The sequence below is a fragment of the Meleagris gallopavo genome, chromosome Z (genome assembly GCF_905368555.1).
Source record: "Meleagris gallopavo chromosome Z, MGAL_WU_HG_1.1, whole genome shotgun sequence".
NCBI classification, from domain to species: domain Eukaryota; kingdom Metazoa; phylum Chordata; class Aves; order Galliformes; family Phasianidae; genus Meleagris; species Meleagris gallopavo.
This window is the reverse complement of record NC_139435.1, coordinates 38,998,408-39,021,986: the sequence shown is the minus strand read 5'-3', so window position 1 is coordinate 39,021,986 and position 23,579 is coordinate 38,998,408. Positions and strand designations below refer to the sequence as shown.

The 23,579-nt window shown below is 39.4% G+C and overlaps 1 protein-coding gene across 2 annotated transcripts in view; it reads left to right on the top strand.

Moving 5' to 3' along the window:
- LOC104915097 (TLE family member 1, transcriptional corepressor) overlaps positions 1–23,579 on the top strand; it is a 137,281-nt gene that overhangs the window by 81,148 nt on the left and 32,554 nt on the right. The window lies entirely within an intron of this gene.

Here is a 23,579-nt window from a genome sequence, read left to right as displayed (position 1 = left end):
ACACTGTTGGTTATTCTGAATTTTTCTTAGTACCCTCAGGAAAGAAGGTAATGGAAGAGCAAATATCCAAGAAAATGTTTATCTGCATGCTTGATAAGTTCCTGAGAAATGGTCTTATCCAGCCAAGAGATGGCTAACTGCTGTGGTTAAAATGTAATGGGTTTTTGGCAGAGACCTGGATGATCTGGTTCTCAGCCAGCCTACTTGGATTGTTCTAATGAAAATAAGCTAAAAGTAGGTACAATGAGTATCCTCCCTATTCCTAGAAAAACAGCTTTACTTGTAAGGAATTTTGCCTTTCTTTTCAAGAATGTAATATCTAGAAAAAAACCGAAAACTTCCAGAGCAGATATGTTGATGATTAACTCTTTGTAAGTCATGCTGGAGACTTTGAAAACTGGATACAGGTAATGGATGAGGTATTTGCCCCAGTGAAGCCTCTATTTTTGCAGCATCGAAACTGTAATGCCAAATGAGAAGCTCTGAATTTTCAAGCCTGCTTTGCCTCACAGTACACACTGAACAGTGTACATTTTTTGGTCTCTTGTTGCTCTGGACAAAGTTGAATATGAATGTCAGGCTGTGACTTCAGTAGGTCCTTTTTTGGAACTAATATGAGCTGGTGTCACAAACTGCTGAATATTGTATGGCATTCACTTTCAAAAATACCTTTAGTAGTCCTGCTGAAAATGCTTTCCCCCTTATTCTTTGCAAACTGGAAAATAATACAGAAAATTGCAGAAAATCACTCAAACTATTGCTGTTGCTTTTCTAGGGTCAGTACTGTAGATATTCTTAAAAGTGGGTTTCATATTGTGTGGGTTCTGTTAATCTCATATATAGTGGCAAAATCTTCTTCTGTCAGGAACAAAATAGTGTTCTGCCATGTTACTTTGAAATGTTCCACAATATGTGCTATTGTGTCTTTCCCGTATACTACACTATTGCTTTAAAGTCTGAGGCTTATCATAGCAATTTCCCATGCTTTCATCCAAAGTCTGAAAATATGCCTCAAGCAAGACATTCAGTCAGAAGTAAAACATTGCCAGTTATCTGACTGTCTCTCCAGCTCCTTGGGAGGTAGCTTGCTGCTGTGCCAGTGAGAAGAAACTCATGTTACAAAAGCCAAATGAAACAAAACAGAAATTAAACAATAAGAACAGCTTCAGCTCTTAGCAGCTGTCTGAGTATCCCACAGCAATCAAGTTTCCACTTCTTGATAAGGAACTTTAATTTGATCTTTCACTGATTTATTTTCTGCTGCAGTCCTGAGCTTTTTACTGAAGAATTTCCCTTTCAGATGTCTCTAATTAGAGGTGAGGAGATTTTTTTCCCCCTGGCTTCTGTTTGTTAGGGGATTTCACATAGGCACAATATCCACTCCTCTCCTATCCAATACTGAGGGATCACGGTGATAAGTGGGTTGGGCTGCTGGATTACTCTGCAAGAATTCATAAATCAGGACTGACCTCTTTAGATAAAAGTAGTTATAGATGGTATGAAATCCCACTCTACTGAACTTCGGCAGCTCACAAAGCTACAGCTTTTGGTATCTTGTGTTGGAAGAAGGAGATGTTTTATTTCTGTTAGCTTTGCAATGAATGTCATGTTGTGCAATCAATATGTACTTGATTTCTTGCTGTGAGTAGAGAGCTGCTGTCTCATAACTACCCATTCAGGCATCGAGTGGGAAATCTGTTCAGGAAAAAAATTAACCAACTGGAAAAGTCTTTCTTGTTAGCAGTCCTATTTGGTTTGCCAAGGGGAAACTGACATATGCACATCCATCAATGATATTCTCCTTTATGCATTTTTGCCAGACGTTCCTGACGTCTATTTATTCTTCAGCCTCTTTTCTTGTATCAGTCCCATAAAACCACCCCACTAGTTCTGTAGCTTCAGATCCTCTTTTTTTTTTTTTTTTTTTTTTTTTTTTTCTCCCTAGGCTCTTTTTATGACCGTCAAAACTAAGGAAGAAACATTATCCTAGTAAGCCTTATTACTAAGGCTTCTGGCATCCCATTAGCTCCTTTTTCTCATAAAACAATTTCTTAACAAAATTACTGATTGAGATTGAGAGATCTAAGGTATCTGACATTTTAGATCAAGGGGGGGGTCTTTTTGATGATGTTTTGTGCATCATCTGCTCAGATAGGGTCAAGTTCTAAAATATGCAGTATTGCTTAGTACCTATCAAGATGAGTTCTGATTAATTCCAGGAATGGAAACCACTGTTTATCTGTGTGTATATATATATATATATATATATATATATATATATACATACACATATGTATGTATGTATATATGTATATGTATATATATGTGTGTGTGTGTATATATATATATGTATGTGTATATATATGGATATATATATATAGATATCCATATATATATATATATATATATATATGTCATCAGTTGGTTATATAACAATATATAACCAGTTCATACAGGAATGGTTGTTTTTTCTCCTTTGGCTGTGTGTCCTTGGAGAGCTGTGTTCTGTCCTGATAGGCAGAAGAAGTTTGACGGACAGAATGATCAGTGGGTGGCTCTTTCTCCTGAGGATTATCTTCTTGTGACAAAAGGGTCTGCCCTCCTCTTTACGTGATTGTTCCTCTTGTAGTCCTTGTTCAGTTTCTATTATGTACTCCTCATCTGCTGTAGTGGGACAAGCAGTAACCTGCATTAATTTACGATAGCTAGGTATATCAACTGACATCAAGAGTAGTAGTATAGCAATAGATTGAATTAGAAGGAGAGGAGATTTGACAGGAAAGGGGAAACAGAAGTTAAGGTGCCAATCAGCTGGGGTGAGAAAAGCTGGAAAAGACAACTTTATATAGAGGAAAAAAGAAATGGTAATTTTAACTTTTCCAAGAGTATGACTCATCTTGAGTGGGCTGTAAATTCTTGTCATGTTTTTCCTCCTCTTTGTATGAGGAAGGAATTTATACCTGAAAAATACCATTGTGGTTTCCAACCTCAAGAATTCTTAAAGCTCTGCTGTATAAATCACTTCCTCAAATGCAGAAGCTAGGATGCCTATTCCCTAACTGCAAGCACAGCGTTTCTACACAGGACTGACTTTATGGAAGACTTATTTTTATTCTTACAAAATTAGTTAACCATTTTTATACTCTTATTGTGTCTGCATTGTTCTAAATGCTTTTTGTCTAACCTGAGCAATCAAAGAACTATTGTATGCACTGGAATGAGTCTGCTTAGTGCCAATGCTTGGAAACACAGAATCATAGAATCATAGAATTGCTGAGGTTGGAAAAGACCTTAAAGATCATCAAGTCCAACCACAACCTAGCCGTATTACCCTAACTCTAACAACGTTGCTAAATCATGTCCCTGAGCACCACATCCATACAGTTTTTAAACACATCCAGGGGGGGATGCTGACTCAACCACCTCCCTTGGGAGCCTATTTGAGTACTTAATGACACTTTCTGTAAAGAAGTTTTTCCTGATATCCAACCTAAACCTCCCCTGGCGCAACTTGTGGTCATATAGAAAGCACAAGCTTGCTCCAAATGATGTTACAATGTGGATCTCAGAAACAAAACATGCTACTGGTGATTTTAATGTTTTTACTTTTTTTTTTTTCTAAAATTAAAAATAATTTTTTAGAACCTTCCATAGGAAAAGTGCTGACAGTTATTTACTTTTCTTTTTAATTTATTGAAGTGGAACACTGTAGTCAATTAAAAATGACAGTTTTCTGAAGGTAGATAAAATAAGTATTATTTCTTTTCCCTAGGCAATAAAATGCTTACCCATAGAAGCATAGAATGGTTTGGTTTGGAAGGAGCCTTTAAGATCATCTAGTTCTAAGCCCCCTGCTATAGGCAGGGACACCTCCATCTAGACTAGGTTGCTTATAAACGCCATCCTTGCAGGACAGCTTGCCCCTGGACAGAATCAGTAGGGAAGACATGGGAGGACTCTAGCCCTGCAGTTGGTGGTATGTTTGTATTGAGATGGAGCGTGTTAGACCAGAGGAGATCCTGAATAGGATCACTTGGAACTACAGCTGTCATAACAGTCTGTTTCTTGTCCAAATAGACAACATACATTCTACTATGACACTGAGATACACAGATTAAATTTGTTATCAATTGTAAGTCAAAGTTTCTCTAAGGCAGAAACCCTCTTTCTTCAGATCAATGACTGTAGGCCAAAAACTATGCATTGGAAACTGTCAGAAAGATAAAGTGTGGCCTACTAGTTGAAATGTGGTGCTTAATGTGGCTTGTAGACACAGCTGAACAAATTACTCCACAAGCTTCAGGGGTCACTGCAGTGGAAACAGAAAACAGGGTGACCTGTGCTGTGTTCTCAAGACATATAAATATATTCCTTGTGCTGCCGCTTACCTTCTGCTGAGTCAGGTATTTTAAAACACTGTGGGACTCCTTCTCTGGGTAAAGCTTTGAGACTCAACTTCCTTCCCACATTTCAAGCAAGATTTTTTTTGTTATCCCTTAGAGGTTGCATTTAAGTGTGTTTAGAGCCACAAAGTCTTTATGTGGTGCAGTAAGGGTCTTCTTATTAAATTCGTGCTTTTTGCAATTGGCAAACCCAGCTTCTAGTTCCAGGAAAAAAAATGAAAGATTTTTCTAGTAATATGACCCTTATGTGGCTGTAAAATGTACATAATCTCTTTGTGTTTGGTAAAGAGCAAGTAGCTTATGGTGAATTAAGATCTGAGTTACTTCCTTAGCCATTGAACCTTTTCATGTCTTACGTGCTTTCTGGGTATTTTTATTTGTTGGTTTCATAATTGTTTGTTTATTAATTTTAATATAAAAGCTGTAGTTTGTCTGTTTCTCCATTCAGCAAAGAAGAAAGGAAAAAAAAAAGGAACATGCATCTGTCTTGAGGAGAGTGGAGAAAGTATGATGAATTCAAATAAGCTCCTCTGAATTATGCATATTTTGCACTCCTAGAAGCTCATGAATAATTGTAGTGTTATGGGCAGGTACTTTCTCTTTGTGTAAAGTACTCGTTTTAGACACTAACTGGCCTAATATACAGACTTGGGTGTCTGTGGGGACTACTAACTAAACATATGTTGCAGCATCAAAAAAAGAAGAAACAGTAGTAGTGATAATCTTAAACAGAATAAAATAGAAAATGATGCTTTCTTTGACTGTAATTTATCGTTACGATTAACATTTGACTTTTCAGGTTTGGAGCAGGTACCAGCAGGCTTTCAAATGAGCCACAGAACCTATCACAGGTTACTGCTGTGCCAAATATAATGTTGCTAGATATATACGTGGGACTGAAGGAAGAGAAACACTAGCAATCTGCTATAACTTAATCCAGATGGTCAAGTTTATGTTTTCTTCAAAATGCAAACTGTCCCCAGTGAATTCATTAGAACCATATTGTAGCTTTCTTTTTCTAGTATAATTTTAGTAGCTAGGTTAAAAAGAAAAGCCTAGGACTGCCAAACAAATCTTAAGTGCTTGATTACTTTCTCTCCGAAGGGTTTAAACTGTTTGGTAATTCTCTCCTCCCCCAGTCTCCCTTTTTTATTATTATTAAGCCAGTGTGTAATCCTATGAAATACTGGCTTAGAGTATCTAGAAATAGATAACGTGCTGTTTTTTTCTGGGAATAACCAAGACGTTTGAAAAGCAAGGATCTGTAGTTGTGATGCATTCAGCAAACATATCTGCCTATTTTATCATGGATGGCTCATTTATGAAGAAGAAACATTTGTCCTAAACATGCTAGATGCCTTTTTCTACGTGTGTTTCCAGGCAGCTTTTTCCTGTACCTCTTCTGATACGTTGTGGATTTTTTTCATTTCTTTGCCAAATTACACAATACCTGAAATGGATACTCTTTGACCTTTTTTTTTTTTTTTTTTTTTTTTTTCTCTACCAGAACAGGCCAAAACTGAAGAAATTCTGAGAAACATAATATCTTTTAAATACAAATTAATTCTGTTAGAATTATTTCCTTAAAGAAACTCCTAATAGCTACAACCAGTGATTGTTTTTCACTTGGATGGAATGAGCATACATGAAACCATCAGACATTTACACTCAGATATCTCATACAAGAGCACCAGATGTTATTTTCTGATCTTTCTGATAGTGACCTTACTTAAAGAAAACAGGAAATCAAATTTCTAATGAAACAGAACAAGCATATACTGGGACAATAATAGGATACCTGCAAAGGGACAGTGTTAATTTTTATACTTAAGAAAAAACAGGGTAGAAAAAAATATCTTTGTAGGATTTTTAAATGTTATCCGATAAAATGAGCTTTCATCACTCTACTAGGTGAAAGATGAAGGAGCTGAAATCCTGCTGTTTACATTGAGAAGAGATCCTCCTGGGGACTTTTCTCAGTACGTCAATAGCAAAACACCACTTCCTTAATTTCTTTTAGGAACTCAGATAGTAAATTGCTTGCGGTGAACAATGACAGTTTCCTGGGTAGGGGAATATACAGGAGAAGTGTTGATGTGAAGTTAACTGCTGTCAAATGCAGCATAACAACAAGGAATTGAAGGAAACACGCTGCTCATTTTTTCTTGATCTTTGTTTATGAGAAAGTGTTTCTGGAGAAGGAGATTTAAATTGACTGTGTCCTCCAAATTAACCAGTCTGAATTTTGATTCACTAACAAAACATGAAATAAATATACGAAAGTTGAAAGTCATATGATAAAGTTTCTATCTGTTTATTTGAATAGATCAGGTACTAAGGAAAGCTGTTGAGTGCTAGTAACAAAGTTGCTTTCCCCCTCTTGAGACAGTACAGCAGCTTTACAAAATATCCTCTTCGAAAGGTGACTGTCAATCCAGTTTAGAATTGGCTACTGTCTGCTATTAAGTTGTGATGCTCCATATGGATCATGCAGTACAGCATCATCTCTAAATAGCTCACAGCCCTGTGACAGGCCAAAAATCAGATCAGCATTATGTTGCAGTAGCAACACATCTGGAAAATAAAGCATGGTAGTACCCAAGTCCACATAAATTCTGTCATGTATGTGATACCACAATAGCAAGTCAAAGATCCAGGGAGAACAAGTCATGAGCAAAGCAGCAGAACTGCCATAATATAAAATGTATTAGATCAAGTACAACTGGTTTTGTTGTTATATTTTTTGCATTATTATTTACAGATAAAACAATGTTTGCTTAAATGCTTCACTTTTTACAATGAATTTGTACTTTTTGCACATAAGATAGATGCAATTATCCGCAGTAGTGTTAAAACAGTGCTTGCTGTAGCTGGTACAATGAGTTCATGTTTTTAAGATGATGTTTTCAGTTTTAACATAATGTCCAGCAAGAATCAGCACTCTAACTTCTACTTGTTGAAACAAGCAAATAAAATGGATCCTATGCTAAGCATCACAAGATCCACACTGGAAAGCTTAAACTAGATGTAGTGAGATGGGCTAGGTTAAGCATATTCTAACAGTGGAAGAGCTTCTTTCCATAATAATAATAATGAAAAAAAATTTGAATTTGTGAGAGTGGCATCTCTAATACAAGGGAAGTAGGCACTTCTGTGGAAAAGATGTTTGCTCTTATTGGTGATGTAGCAAAGCACCCAAGTATATCATACCAATGATGGTTCAAGGAAGTGTTCTTCCTATGAAGCTGGAATGAGAGCAGAAGCTGGATATATCCATATGCAGCCAGCTTCTGACAAAGCTTATGTATGAAAAATTGAGTGAAAGTTTAAGGATAGAATGAAGATGCTTAGAAAATTGCTGTTTGTTCTCAAATTTTTACAAGTGCATTTCAGATGTCATGGGTTGGAAGCAGCTGAGATGTTGAGTAATTTCTCTCTGCCAGCAGATAATGTTTTCAGTTCTTTGTGTTATGCCTGGTGTTTGAGTTAAATCAGAAAGTCCTATGGGCACAAGATAGAAACATGAGGTAGACTGCACCTTGCAATAAGGTGCATTCCTAGAAGCATATGGGTTTCTTTCAAACACTGAGCAGCTGAAGGAGGTTTTTTTTATTTTTTATTTTAGTATATAGTATATTTAGTATATATAGTATATAGCATATCTTAAAACTTATGGAAATGTTCCCATTAACATCAGTAAACCTGGAAATCTACTACATTTTCTATTCCGTTGTTTTAAAATCAAAAGCCAAAGTCAAAATGTATCTTCAGTGTGCCCTTAGGACTCTATCGTAGACATGCCTGAAATATTCAGAATTTTTCAAATATACACAAGAAAATTTTTCCTTTTGTTGGAATGTTTTGGTTTGTAATAAAAGGAAATGCCCCATGACAGTGATATACCTGAGATGGTCTAAATTTGTTGGAGCACTTATAAACTTACCCACTTAAGCATAGAGGTCTGCTAAAAGTTTGAAATGACACTGTGAGCCAGGTCTCATGATGGAATCTTAAAACAAGCTCTTTTCCAACTGGGTGCTATTTTGAAGCCTAACAGATCATGTTTCAATCAAAATATTGTTGGATTCAAGTTCCAAAAAGCCGTACCTCTTTTGGTGAAAGATGTTCACCTGGAGACTCTTTGCAGGGAGCCTGTTGCTTTCTCTAAACAGGAGTGTCAGCAAGTATAAGCCAAGTAAAGTCTAGCTTTACTGTATACCAGGAGATGGCCCCAGGCAACATGAATGCTTTTTCCCAGTTAATGATCTTCAGTTTTCACTCTGGCTCCATAGCCTGCAACTCTTTTGTGAAACAGCAGTATAACAAAGACTCTGACGGCACAGCTAGTGCTTTTCATTTACAACTGTACTCCATACAACTTCATCCTTCTGCCTTTTTTCTTTCCTGCCAAGAAAAAAAAACTGAATAGCTAGAATTAGTGCTCCTTGAGTACCAGTTCACTTGCCTAGCAATTTTCTTAAGAAAACAGATGGTTCAGTATATGAAAGAGGGCTGGTAAAGACCTCTGTGTGAGGTCCTTGGCAGAGTAATCTCATTTCAAAAATCTAGGTGGCTGGGATTCCTCCCCCTCTCCTTTAATACAAATTCTTAAATGTTAAGTCAGGCAGAAAATGAGTCTAGTCTACATTTATCTTACTGAATGGCAGTCAACTTCTGCCTAATCTTTCAACATATATTTGTTCAGTGGATCAACAGATTGTGTAAGCAGCATGACGGGCGGGTTTAGAAATATGTCTGCTTATGTTTGGTTTGTGCTGAACCACTGACCATTTTGTTTGTGAATCCATCATAAATTATATCTCCAGGTTACTCAGTATGAATGAGGATAAAAAAAAAGATAAAGAGCCAGTAGTCTTCATTTCCTTGGGCTACCTGAACTTTGGAAAATAATCCTAATCAAGAAGTTTCATACCAAAGAGTCTCACTTTGTCCTAGCTACATATCTAGAGCCACTGAGCCTCAGATTTGATTCTCTGATGGCTACTTTAAGATCTGTTTAAATGAGTTTGCACTGGAGCTAAGTATATCTGGTAAAGAAAGCCAATGAAGCAGATTTGCAGAAGAAGAGATGACAGTCGGGAAAGGACTATGTTTCTTTATGCAATCAGAAGGAATGAACCATGGGAGGGTGGTAGCTGTTGCTATTTCACTGTTTCAGATTGTTATGTTTTCATGAAGGCAAGTTCTTAAAGTTGTGGATTTAGGGGGGTTTGATTCTCTATGCATTGATTGCTGGTGATTCAAAGAAAATTTCTTTAATTTGTTCAATGGGAATTATATATTCACTGTTTTTGCTCTTTATTTTAAAGAAAACAGGAAAAAAACTATAATTTTAAAATTTATTTTTCTTAATCATAGTCCTATAAGAATGAAAGAAGACAAAAACAAAAACAAAAAAAGTTTATTTATGTGCATATCTGTTCAGTATAGTAACCTACTGATTTGAGTATCTGCTTAGTAATTTTACTTAATGCATTTATTTTATATTGATTATGATGCTGAAAGAAGTTTCCCTTCCTTGCTCCTCCCTTTTCTTAAGACAAGATAGATGGCTTTTGAAATTGCTTCTATTATTTCTAAGTATTGTGTAGTTCAGGGAATAAGAGCGCTGGAAAAATGCTGCATTTGCTGAAATAGGTAACATTGCATCGCACAGTTGTATTTTTTTTGTTTCTTTACTTTTGATTCCTGTTTTTTCCCATTCTCTTTTCTTCAGACATAGTTAAGACTGGGATGATCTGAAGGTACTATCTAATGTACCTTTAAAGCTTTTGAATGCCACACTCTTATTTTTATCTTTTATTTTCTGCTTTTCCTTTCTTAGCCAAAAAAAAACTGTCAATTTCCCAAAGTTTTGAAAAACTCAAGTCATTTGTTGTACATCAAAACACCAGATAAATAAAAAGACAGCAACAAATTAATAAGCATAATATTGTATACATACAAACATGGATAGTTATATTCATTGCTTCTTTGACAGCTAGTGCTTGCTATGTGAAGTTTAAATCTATTTTACTGAATGCTTCCACTTTGATGCACTTGTATGTTATAAGTAAATCTCAAGGGGAAAAAAATTACTTAGGAGCCAAAGTTCATAATCCTCTGGGTGCATTGTATGTCATGCTGGCAAATTAGAAGTTAAAGTACAAGAAGTATAGTAACTTGATCATTTGCAAAGTAATTCCTTTAGAAGTATTTATTTCTTCCACACTGGTATCAAGCTAGATAACGTTAATTGCTGTTTTACTGACTAATTGCAGAAATTTGTTTAGAATAGCTGCTGGCCCTTTACCGGTAAAAATAAGTCTGCTCCTTGTAACTAAAGCTAGCTGAAAATCTGATTTTTGGGGGGCAAAATCAACAACAACAACAACAACAACAACAACAACAAAAAGGATTATCCATATGAAACATTTTCATTGTTGAACTATTTTTTTTTTTTTCTCCAATACTGCAGTTGTATTGGTTCTCAGATTCTTCCATTTCCTAGACATGCAAGTCATGACCATGCTTCGTTGTGGGGAAGAAGACACAACAGCTGTAAATTAGGAGTGATGCACCTCAGGAAAGCTTGGGCTAAATAGGATTGAATTGTGAAGGAGAATATGAGAATTAAATCTTCAAACTGTTAGCCCTACATATTGTAATGATAAAATAAATATGTTTTTAACTTTTTCCCCTTAAAAATGTGTATTCTCTGTGCTTCTTTCCTGATAAATTAATTCTGGGTTGTAAACAGAAGTTCAGTTTTGGACTCTGCTATTGCCATGAAATTCTAAAATTCAAAGACTGAAAAATAGATTTTAGTGTTTTTCATTTTACTCTCTCTGCTCATGCTGTGTAAATTATAATTTTTATTCTCATCCCATCTACTTTTAAACCAGCCAAATCAGCTTGAATTAGCTCTACAATGTGAGCTAAAAGACTTAGTCTAAGCTATGTCATACGTACCCTTTCTCCAGCCTCAGCAAATTTACAGATGTTAATGAGACAGAGGCAGAAGTACTGAGGCATTCATACCCACATGTAAAGATGTTGGAAAGTTCTACAGTCCTCCCTGAGATTTCTTTCAACTGTCCTTCAAATGTACCAAATTTCTATTTGTTCAAAGCCTAGTGATGGTTCTCTGTATGCTATGCATTTTCTTCCTATCGTAAGATGTCAAGAACTTTACTTCTGGGTATCCAAGTCTGCTTTACCAATACTTCTTCAAAGCTGTAGTTAAAATTGTGTTGTTCTAAACCTTTTCACTAGGATGACTTGAAACAAATCTTTTCAAAAGGTGGCGACTTTGGAAAGCCAAGCTTCAGCTCTTTGCCTCCTTATGGCTAAAGTGGCATGAACACACACAGAGACCTCAGCCTCTCCTCACACCTTCTTCTCCAGACCCTGCATTATCTTTGTAGCACTCCTTTAATGCTCTCTAATGGTTTTATGCTTTTCTTACATCGTGAAGCCAAGTGCTGCACCCAGTGCTGTAGGTGAGACCGCACAGCACAGAGCAGAGCAGACAGCCCCTTCCCTCACCTGCTGGCAGTGCTTGGCCTGCTGCACCCTGGGTACGGTTGGCCCGTTGGGCTGCCAGGGCACACTACTGGCTCAGATTCAATTTGCCATCAACCAGAGTCCCCAGATCTCTTTCAGTGGGACTGCTCTCCAACCTCTTATCCCCCACTCTATATATATTAAGGATTGTCCCATCTCAGGTACAGAATCTGATACTAACTTCTAACGTTCATGTGGCTGTTGAGTGCCCAGCCCTCTAATTTGTAAGGATCTCTCTGCCCTCAACAGTCCACACATCCTTGTAAATCAATATCTTATGCGAACTCACTTAGCGTGTATTTGAGTTTTTATAAAAACGTTGATAGTTTATGCAGAAACATACTGTGAGAGACAGTACTGAAAGCTTTGCAAAAACCTTGTTTCAAAAAGTCATATCTACTGGATTCCCTTGGTCAGGAGATGAGAAACCTGGTTTTATAAGGAAATTAGGTTAAACAGGACTTTTCTCTTATGAAATCATGTTGGATATGACCACTGACTGCATTGTCTGTACAGTGTTTTTCAATAACTCTCAGAATAATCTTCTCTCAGAATAATTTTTGAAGGTACTGAAATGAGATTGAAGGATTTCCAGGGTCATCTTATACTTTTTGAAAACTGGAATATTTGTTAACTTCCAGTTAACTAGGACCTTTCTAGATTCCCAACGCTGTTGAAAAATGTTCTACAGAACAGTGGACTGAAATGAGTGGCTAAAAACCAATGTGGTTGTAATCATATGCTAAAGAAATGTAGAGCAGTTAAAAATAGTTTCTTGCATTTTCATATGGAGCACATTGTAGGTTAAGAATCTTGGTTTGCACGGAAAGTTCGGAAAATTTCCAGTGATTTCAGAAATAGGATGAGGTTTAAAAAGGTTTCAAAATATGGCACTAGGATGTGCTAAAACTGAAAAGCATTCCAGGTGAGATATCAATTGAAAACATTCTAGGACAAGGCCAACCTGGGGAAATGTATTCCTGTAGGGAGCACTGTGCATTACCTTCTCTCCTTTGCAGCACCAGGAGCTTAATAGCCATGACGTGATATGAAAACCCTGCTCCTTAGACACAGATGCAAGGAGCTTGTGAAATTTCTGAATTTGTTCAGAATATTACTGACCATGTTTTCTGTGGCTGGGAACTGCTTTTCTGAGCAGGCTCCGGCAGGCCTGCAGTTTTTTAGGCATACTGTCTTTCAGTCTTTCCTGTCTGCTAAACGGCATGTTGCTTATGATTCTCTGTTGCGTGTTTTGAGATTCACAGCTAAAATGCCATGTAAAAGCTAGGTATACTAATCTATGCTGGCAGCTTGTTAAAGTGTCATGATTTCAGTGATGCATTTGTTACCATTCTAACATAAGATAAATGTGACAAGTGCTAATTTCAAACACCCACATTATTGAAAGTGAGAATAGCTTAGCTAAAGCACTTTGAATTTCCTAGGGACAGCTGAGGTACATAGTTACAGCATCTCAGGCTGCTTTTACCTGAAAAAATGAAAATGTTACTTTCGAGATTGAAGACTGAAAGACAGTGGTTTTTTAAAAAGGGGAAAAATGAGTACAGACTCATTTGAGAAATGCACTAGCAGTTCTTAATCTTTGGAGGAAATGAAAAAAAAAACGGGTCAGAATAGTTGTGCTTTAGCACAAATTCATTTGTGAGTGTCCCTCACCATGGGATCTTTCTTTAAAAATCTGTGACACAAACAAGAGAAATGCCTGTGTGAGAAGGCCAGCCTGCAGGAGGAAAACTGTTCTTCAGTGGATGTGCTGCCAAAAGGCCCTTCTCTGTCTTGATCTGGCAGTCCCATACAGGACAGTGCCGAAAGATAACTCCATCAGAGACCACTGAAAGCAGTGACATTCACTGGGATTTGTAAATTCTTTGCAAAATTGTTTTTGCTGTTTTTTGTTTGTTTTTACAAAAGAGAGATTGCATGATTTACAATTGATTTTACCTATGGGTTTTCTGTGTGGAAAATGGGAAAATACTGAAATACTTGGTGTTTAATTGTAAGAAAGTACAAAATGTAAATCAGGTACTGTAAAGTCATTGACCAAACAGATACCTAGCTAGCGCTAGTCTCCAAGAAGGTGAAAGATCCCTTTGTGATGAAGAGTGGAGGGTGTTTGGGGTGGTAATATCACTGTGCAGCAGCAGAGCAAGCAAAGGGAGTGACAGAAGTGAAATATGAGAGCAGAGTGAGCAGCCCACAAAAATGACAGGTTCTCAGCCATACTATGAGATGTTTGCAGATTAAAATGTGGTTTGGACATAGCTGCCCGAGAAGAGTGCAGGGAAAACTGCTGCTACAGCACAGGAAAAGAAAAAAGGCTATACAAATGATGTGCAAGTCACACAATCTGGGGTATGCATTTCTGGAGAGGCTGGAGAGAATCTTCTCCTGAACACTGAGACTATGTAGGAACCAGAATTCAGTCCCTATCACTAATACCATTCGTTGTTACTATTTCAAAGAATCACAGAATTGCAGGGGTTGGATGGACCTCAAGAGATCATTGAGTCCAACCCCTCTGATAAAGCAGGTACCCTGCAATAAGTCACACAGGTATGTGTCCAGATGGGTCTTGAATATCTCCATAGAAGGAGACTCCACAGCCTCTCTGGGCAACCCATTCTGGTTCTCCATCACTCTTACCATAAATAAGTTCTTCCACATGTTAGTACTGAACTTCCTATGTCGAAGTTTTAGTTCATTACTCTTTGTCCTATTGCTGTGCACAACAAAGAAGATCCTGGCCTGGCCTCATCCACTTGGCTCTCACCTCCCTTCAGATATTTATAAACAGATTTATTAATCAGATTCCCCTTCAGTCTTCTTTTCCCCAGACTGATGAGACCCAGGACAGTCAGCCTTTCCTCATATGGTAGATGTTCCAAAAAGTCAGAAGGATCGTGAGGCCCCGCTTTCACGGTCTGTATTCATACTGAAAGTCAAGATCAAGCAAGCTTTTGCCCTTCTGCTCCTCGGGAGGTTTCTGGCCTCCCTGAGCTCACCTTAGGACACCTGCGTTACGCTTTGACAGTGTACCGCCCCAATCAAACTCCCCACCTGATGCTGTGGCCTGTTCTTTGTGGCCGTCCACTGGACGCCTTATAGGAAATCCCTGTCTTTTTTGAACTAGGGAACTCAGAACTGGACACTGTAATCTAAAAGTGCCCTCACCAGGGCAGAGTAGAGGTGAAGGATCACCTCCCTCAACCTGCTGGCCACACTCTTTTTAATGCACCCCAGGATATCATTGGCCTTCTTGGCCACCAGGACACACTGCTGGCTCATGGCTAACCTGTTGTCCACCAATACCTCCAGATCCTTCTCCACAGAGCTCCTCTCCAGCAGGTCATTCTCTAACCTGTACTGATGCATGCTGTTATGTCTCCTCATGTGCACAACTCTACACTTGCTCTTCTTAAACCTCATCAGGTTCCTCCCTGTCTAACTCTCCAGTCTGTCCAGGACAAGCACACTCCTCGTTTGCTCCTCCACCACCTGCATCAGAAAATTATCATCAACGCATTGCAGGAACTGCCTGGACTGTATTTGCCTCACCGTGTTGCTCATCCAACAGATATCAGGATGGTTGAAGTACCCCATGACAACCAGTGCCAGGGATCGTAAGGCTACTTCCAGCTGTTTGTAAGGGCTTCATCCACTTCCTCCTGGTGGCCTGTAGTACAGACCCACGACACTGTCACCTATGTTAGCTCCTTAATTCTTACCCTCATTGCTAATTTCTATTCAACTCTCTGCTTACAGGGACAGCTGGTGTACTTTATTCAAAATCCACTTTATTTTTGATGTAATGAGCTTTTCTCTGTGAACCACTAGAGATTAACCAGGCTAAACTGTCAGCATGAAAGTCTACCCAATGGTAATGCTGTTCACTATAAACTGCTTAGCTGAACATGTTATTGTATACAAATAAAATGCAGTAATAAATGCTTTAAAAAGAAAGTTCAGTCAATGGAGTTTACATATTTTTACAGCAAAAAGAATAAATACACAGTCAGAAGCCAATGTTTTTCTCTCATGTAGCAATTTTATAATTTAAAATATTGTGAATACTTAATGTTTTTCTGAAATAATAGTTGTATTGGTACAAAAGGCTTTTTGGCCCTTAAAAATATAGGGAAAATGCAAGGAAAAACAACAACAAAAAAACCTGAGAAACATCTCAGAAACATACAGCATAAAGAGAGAAAGGCTTGAGAGCTGCACTTACTCAAACTTAGTTTGAAATTGGTTCTAAATCATATATGACTTTTCAACTCATATGATTTCTAATTGCAAACAGGAAGAAGAGAAGTTGCTCTCCTTGGCTATATTACAACAACAGGAATCTTCAAATTCAATCCTCTGTATCTGGAAAATGATTCTTCTCACATCTTTCTAATGCATTTCTCTGTAGAAACTAATTTATCTATAGAAACTAGCTTTTCATGATTCTGGTTTGGGTGCTTAAGAGATATGCATGCTGTGAATTGGTCTCTTGTTCTTCTGAATTTGAGGATGCCCTACAGAAAGATGTGCGTTGTCAAGGGCAGGAGTGAGGGGTGGGAGAATTTGTGGTAACTGCAATTGGATAAAAGGCCTCAGTCTCTTCTTGAATTCCTTCTCAAAACTAATTCTAAATCTAGAGAAGTATGGAAATTCCTCTAAGAGCATGTCTCCAGGCTGATCAAAATCTCTTAGTAAGATTTTGGATAAATACCTTTAAATAAATCTATCACTAGTTCTTTGGTTGTAGCTCTAGCTGCTAAATATTCTTGCTTTGTACACAAGGTATTTTCCTTTCAGCTTCAATGTATACAATGCAGTAGTTTTTTGTATAATCCCCTGAAGTTTTATTGTGCAATTAGTCCACAGCTTTTTCTTAAGCTTAAAAGCAAACTTGTTCTATAATATTTTCCTCCCCTTATTCTGCTATTCACAAATCTGGAATACAGTCATTAAGATCAGATAAAAGAAGTGTACTACAGCCATCACTGAAAAATGCCATGTAACATCAGAGTTATCAAGGAGACAGAAAATGAATAACTCTCTGTTTTTCAAGGCAGTTCAGATTTTACAACTTCAGCTGTGGGCTCTGCTGCTGACTTTGAACAAATCACTTAATCACTCTGTGCCTCCGTAAAATAATAAGAATTTCTTCTTGCATCATCATTGAAACAAAAGGCAGGAGTGTTTCCAGTTGGCCAGGTAGCATGCACTGAGGTGAGATAGTGGAAATGGATCAGATTGCATCCTGATTAGCAGACAAAAAGTAAGAGTAGCATAATGTGAGTCCTTGAAGAACATGCCAGTGTTTCCAGCTGTGCACACAGAAAGTGATATAGATGTAAAACTGTGACTTGCCATGGCCTGTGAGCAAGCAAGGGAAAAGCTGGATGTGAGGGAATGAAGAACTGGGGCAGTTTTCCAGGCTGCACAAAGCAGAGAGTTGTTATGAGTCATGTCTAGGCAAGGATGAAATGTGTGCATCTCCCTTCCCAAACTTAGATTTATTTTTTATTGTTTTGGGCTTTGTTATAATCTTGATGTCTTTCCTTTTGGCATTACGTGTTTCTCTGAGTAATGATCATCACAGACATATGGTCATAAACACCAAAATTATCTTATGACTAAATCTAGCTAGCCATGGATCTCCTCATCTCTCCTGATAGCCACCTCTGGCTGTGAGTCAGCTTAGTGCCAGCTGGCAGCTTTCTCATCTCCTCTGGTAAGTGCAATGGACAGCAACAGCAGAGCAGCCTAAAGATCTTTTGCAAACTGTAGACCAGGAGAATATATAGCCAAATATCCACGCCCATGTGCACCATAATAAAGTGACCCCACATGTGAGGGGACTGCTGCTCATAGTGCCTTCTAGGAAGGTGAGCATACTGGTTGTGTCAACACTGTGTGCACAGATGTGGAAAGCCTGGAGAATAGATGCCACCTTTCCTCCAAGGGAGCTGGGCCAATCAGTAAAACAGCTAGAGTAGCTCTATTTTTCCAAAGATATCTGAGAGTTGAGCTGTGCAAGAAACCTGTGTAGTCCTCTTTGTTCTGATAGTGCTGGTAGTATGTCACCCCGAGCTGCAGCTATTGCTTCTTCTGGCCTGCCTCAAGCCAGCTCACCAGGGCAAAATCTGCCTTTTCCCTTGAAATCAGGCAGAGTAGCAGGTAAGTGGGTCCCAGTTCCCCTATTCATTAAATGAGAGCTCAGATCTTCAGGTGCCATTACCAGTCTTTTAGCTTTTGGAGAGAAGTAAATAAGCTCACAAAGTCTGACCCCTCTGTTAAATTTTAAGAACATCAAACAGACCCATGAGAGAAAATAGAAAGAAACAGTGGTTTCCACAGGAAGTATTTTCCTTTTTTGATGATGCTCATGATACTGATTTGACTACTTTAACAGATGACAAGACAATGCAATTGGTGAAAAAGTTGGAAGTTCTGACTTGCTGGAACCAGAAGTAGAAATTTCAACATTTTCCACAGAAGGGAAAGCATCTTAGGAAACAACTCATTACTTGGAAAATTTCAGGATGAGTGTTATCGCAGCCTCTAAGTTATCCTCTTGGCCACAGCTCCTACATGCCTAGAGTTGTACAGTGCTTTTAGTCCTGGCTTACAGTTTACATGGACCTCTTGTTCTGTAGTGAATCATAAGGGATATCCTTTATCAGTGTAGGTTGCGAAGGCCCACCATGCAATCTGCACTCAACTAACAAGTGTTCTTGATTGTAGCGGTGAGACATCTTGAAGACTGGAACCTCAAATCTCCAGCAGGAACCCCAAATCTTCATGGCAGGGATATGCTAGAGAAATGAATTCCCAAGGCCTAAGCTCATCAGGAGGGCCTGCATGGATACAGAGAAGAATTCACAGGTGATTAAAGTGTCAGAAGAACTTCTAGGTCTTTTGTTTGTTTATGGAATTAATTTGAGGTACTCGGAAAAGTTCTGAACTACCTCTACTACATGATTTTTGTCTGTTCAGTGTTGGTCCCTGTCAGTGTGGATATATGTTTGCTCGTGAAGAAGAATACAATGTATTAATGTGTTGAGTGCTAGGTGCAGTGACCAACAGATCTATGGCATATTGCATCTTTCCAGAGTAGATGAGGTCTGTTCTTGACATGACAATTCTGAGCAGGACTAAAACTAGAATTAATCACACTTATTTTAACTAGTGGTAATGTACTCTTAGGGAATGTTAACGTCAGAGAATTAGACCTCATTGGTTATCTCAGCTTCATTACCTCAGTTTTATTTATGCTACGTTGCTTTAGCTGAAATAGTAATAAATAATTCAGCTGGTGTGCTGTGGTTTTTGGAAGTTGTGCAAGTAACTGAGCTTTTTCACAGTATGCTGCCTATGTACTGCAGTTCCCTGGAGGTTTGTGGAAGTTTGTTAATGATACAAGGAGGGCTGGCACGCAACAAGAACAAATTGTACAATTAATATAGTATTTGAGCACTGCTGAGGACATTCTGGGACAAGAAAGTATTTCTAAATAGTTCATCAAACCCCATAAAAATTGGAGATAGAAAAAATAGTAAAATCTTGTGTAGTCCACGTTTCTGTTGGCACAGAATGGCATTCGTTCTCTGGCAGATGTGGCAGACTAGTTGCACCATTTTTTTGAAGGCAACCAAGTGCTGTATTCAGCTAGCTAGTGGGGGAGGGAAGCAAAACAAACAATAGAAAGATAAAAGTCACATTTGCCTATGCTCCATATTTATTGTATTTTGTGTTTCTAGAATTGTATGTTTGCATGGTGATATGTAGGTTATTGCAGCTGTGCTCAGAAAGAATAATGAAATGGAGTCTGTTCTGCTCTCATTTAAATAGTGTACATTGTGTCTGAAAGTGAATTGGATAAGTATGTAAATTGGAAAAAAGCATAAGGAACCAAGATCTTTTTCAGCATGGTAGATTTCTGCTTTCTGCTTTTCCAATTCTGATTTTTATGCTTTGTGTCCACTTGTTTTCTCTGCGAGCAGAAAGGAGTTGCTTATGCAGGACAACCAAGTTCCTTTCAGCAAGGAGCTGCCAGGCACCATTGCTTTCTGCATGGCAAGGGCTCTAACATGGCGGGACTGGGTCCAGTATCAGTGGTATCACACCCTGCTATTACAAAGGCAAACCCTGAGAAGTGCTGCAAACAGGGCGAGCAAATCCGTTGGAGTGTAGCACAGCAGTTTGCACAGGACCAGCAGGGAGGGCAGGGTATTCCTTCTGTCTTCAGAGACAGACTCACCTATCTGCTGCCTCCCAGAGAACAAATCTGGCCACAGTCTGCATTAGGTAGAAAGCTCTTGCTAAAAAAAATGCGCCTGCCCAAAAATGTGGCTGTTCAGGTCTCTGGTTGCAGGGAGTGCCTGAGGCTGTTGCTGCCACTGGAGGGTGGCAGAGATATCACCTGCATAAGGTGTGAGCAGGTGGAAAATCTGCTCAGCATTGTGGCAAAGCTCAAGGAGATTTAGGAGCATTGGGGAATATGAGAAGGATATAGATTGGTGGAGAATTTCTCCACCTATGAGAAAAGCACCGGGCTGATGCACTGTATGTAGTGGTGGATCCCCTGCCTTCTCACCACTGGGCAGAAGGGGGGAACCTAAGAGATGGAGAGGAATGGTAGCAGGTCTTGGCATTGCAGGCAAACCCCCTCCCTTCCTACCTTGTCTTCACAGGTGCCTTACACAACAGGTTTGAGGCTCTGGAACTGGAGTGATGTGTAAGGGAGGATGTGGTAGAAGATCCATCCAGGAGATTGTCTAGGGCAAAGAGGTCAACTCCATGTCTCAAGACTGCCTCTGCCAAGAAGGAAGGAAGGGTAACTGTCATAGGCAGCTCCATTTTGAGGATGCTCACCCTACCTGTAGGGAATTGTACTGCCTCACTTAGGCCTGGATCAGGGACATTCTGAGGAGACTCCTTAGACTGATTCACCTCTCTAATTATTTTCCCTTGCTGATAGTTCAGTTTGACAGTGAGAAGTCACAAAGAGAAGCCTGAGGGCTATCAAAAGGGACTTCATGAGACTGGGGCAGTTAATAGACAGAGTGGGAATACAGGTGGTGGTGTTTTCCTCTATCCCTTCAGTGGCAGTGAGGAATACTGAGTGGACCAGGAAAAGCTCATCGGATAAATACATAACTAAGAGGCAGATGACACCACAATAATTTTGTCTTTTTCAGCATGGGGAAGTTTACTCAGCACCTGGTCTGATCACTGCTGATAGTGTCCATCGCTGATGGGTCAGAGGGAGAAAAAGATTCTTGCTCAGGAGCTGTCTGGACCCATTATCAGGGCTTTAAACTATGTTTGAAGAGGGAAGAGGATGATAGTAAGCCTGCCAGTGACAAGCTGTGGGACAGCAGAACTATGATGGTGAAAGCAACAGAGAGACTAAAGGTAAACACTTCAAAGGAGTTATCTTCCAAGAAGGTGAGAAGACCAGCTGCTGGTGTAGAAGTGCTTCTACACCGGGGTGGACAGCTTGGGAAACAAACAGGAGGAACTGGAAGCCACTCTGCTACTGGAAAACCATGATGTAGTTGCTTTCACTGAAACCTAGTGGGATGATTCCCATTACTGGAATGTGGCTATTGATGGCTACAAGCTGTTCAGAAAGGACACATAAGGAAGGAGGGGAGGACGTGTTACCCTTCATATCAAGGAAGGAATAGAGTATGAAAAGCTGTTCCTTAAGAATGGCCATGAGCAAATAAAAGGTCTGTGGGTAAGAGTTAGAGACCAAGGTAACAAGGGGAGCCTTGCAGTTGGGTTCTAGGTAAAGGCTGCCTGATTAAGAGCCTATTGATGAAACCTTCTTTTTCCAACTATAGGAGGAATCATAATTGCAGGCTCTCATCCTGCTGGGATACATCAGACACCATGACATATACTGGAGAAGTAGCATGGAGAGGTGTAAGCAATCTAAGAGGCTCCTGGAATATATCTTGGATAACTTCTTGAGCTAAGTAATAGATGGCTGCAGCTGGGGAGACAGTGCTGGACCTGTTGCTCAATGACTCCAGTGAACTGATTGGTTACATCAGGATTGGAGTCTGCCTGGGCTGTAGTGACCATGTAATGGTGAGGTTCACACCCTTGAGAAATATTGGACAGGGAAAAGTAAAATCAGCAAGCTTAATTTTAGGAAAGCCAGCTTTCAGGTCTTCAGTGAGTTAGTCAACAAATTCCCCTGGCAATCTGTCCTGAAGGACAAGGGAGCAGAACAAAGCTAGAAAAAGTTTTTCTTAGGCCACAAGACTTCTCCATCTCCAGGTGTAGGAAAGCAGGAAAAGAAAGTAAGAGACCAACATGGCTGAATTGTCAAACTGGAAAGCAAGAAGAAAATGCACAGGCAGTAGAAGTAAAGACATAACCTGGAAGGAGTATAGGGTTGCTAGTAGGCCGTGTAGGGTTGAGGGTCAGGAAAACCAAAACCCAGCTGGAACTGAAGTTGGCAAGGGTCATAAGGAAGGACAAGAAAGACAGATCAACTCAAAAATAAAGTATAAGATAGGTATATCAACTGCAAAAGAAAAGTACAGAAGGGCATATCCCACATAGCAATGGACATGGAGAAGGCTGATATATTCATCAACTTGTTTGTCTGAGTCTTCACTGGCAGCTTCTCTACGCAAAGCCCTTGAGTGGAAGGTGCAGAAGGCAGGAAATAGGGGAGCTTTACCCCACCTGCTGTGAGCAAAGATCAGATTTGTGACCACCCAAGGAGCCTGAATGTCAACAAATACACGGGTTGCAATGAGATGCATCCCAGAGTTCTGAGGGATGTAGTTGCCAAGCCACTCTTAATGTCATGGCAATTGAGTGAAGTCCTTGGTGACTGGAAAAAATGCAATGGCACATGCATTTTTAAAAAGGGTGTTACCTAGGGAATGCCAAGCTGTATGGTGTGGTTGACATTCCCCAGGGTTGTATGCTATTTAGAGACATCTAGCAGGCTTGAGCAGTGGGCCCAAGTGAAACTCATGAGGTTCAATGAAGCAAGGTCTTGTACCTCGGTTGTGGCAACCTCCACTATCAGTACAAACTGGAGGATGTAAGCATAGAGCACAGCCCTGCTGAAAAGGATTTGAGGGTACTGTTGGATGGCAAGCTGGACATGAGCCAACAATGTGCCCTCACAAATCAGAAAGCCAATCATACTGGGGGCTGCATCAAAGGAAGCATGGCCAGCAGGTTGAGGGAGCTGATCCTGCCCCTCTACTTTGCATTGGTGAGGCCTCACCTGGAATACTACATCCAGATGTGGAGTCCTCAGTACAGGAGAGATCTTTTAGAACTTGTCCACAGAAGGACCTCAAAAATAAACCAAGGGATGGAACATTTTCCCTTTGATAACAGGCTGAGAGAGCTGGGGCTTTTCAGCCTGGAGAAGTGAAGGCTCTGAGATGACATGATAGCGGTCTTCCAATATTTAAAGTGATGATAAGGAGGAAAAAGACAGAGTTGTTAGCAGGGTCTCTCATGGTGGAGCAAGGGGAAATGGTTTTAAACTAAAAGAGGGAGATTTAGATTGGATATAATGAAGAAGTTTTTACAGTAAGAGCGGTGAAGCAC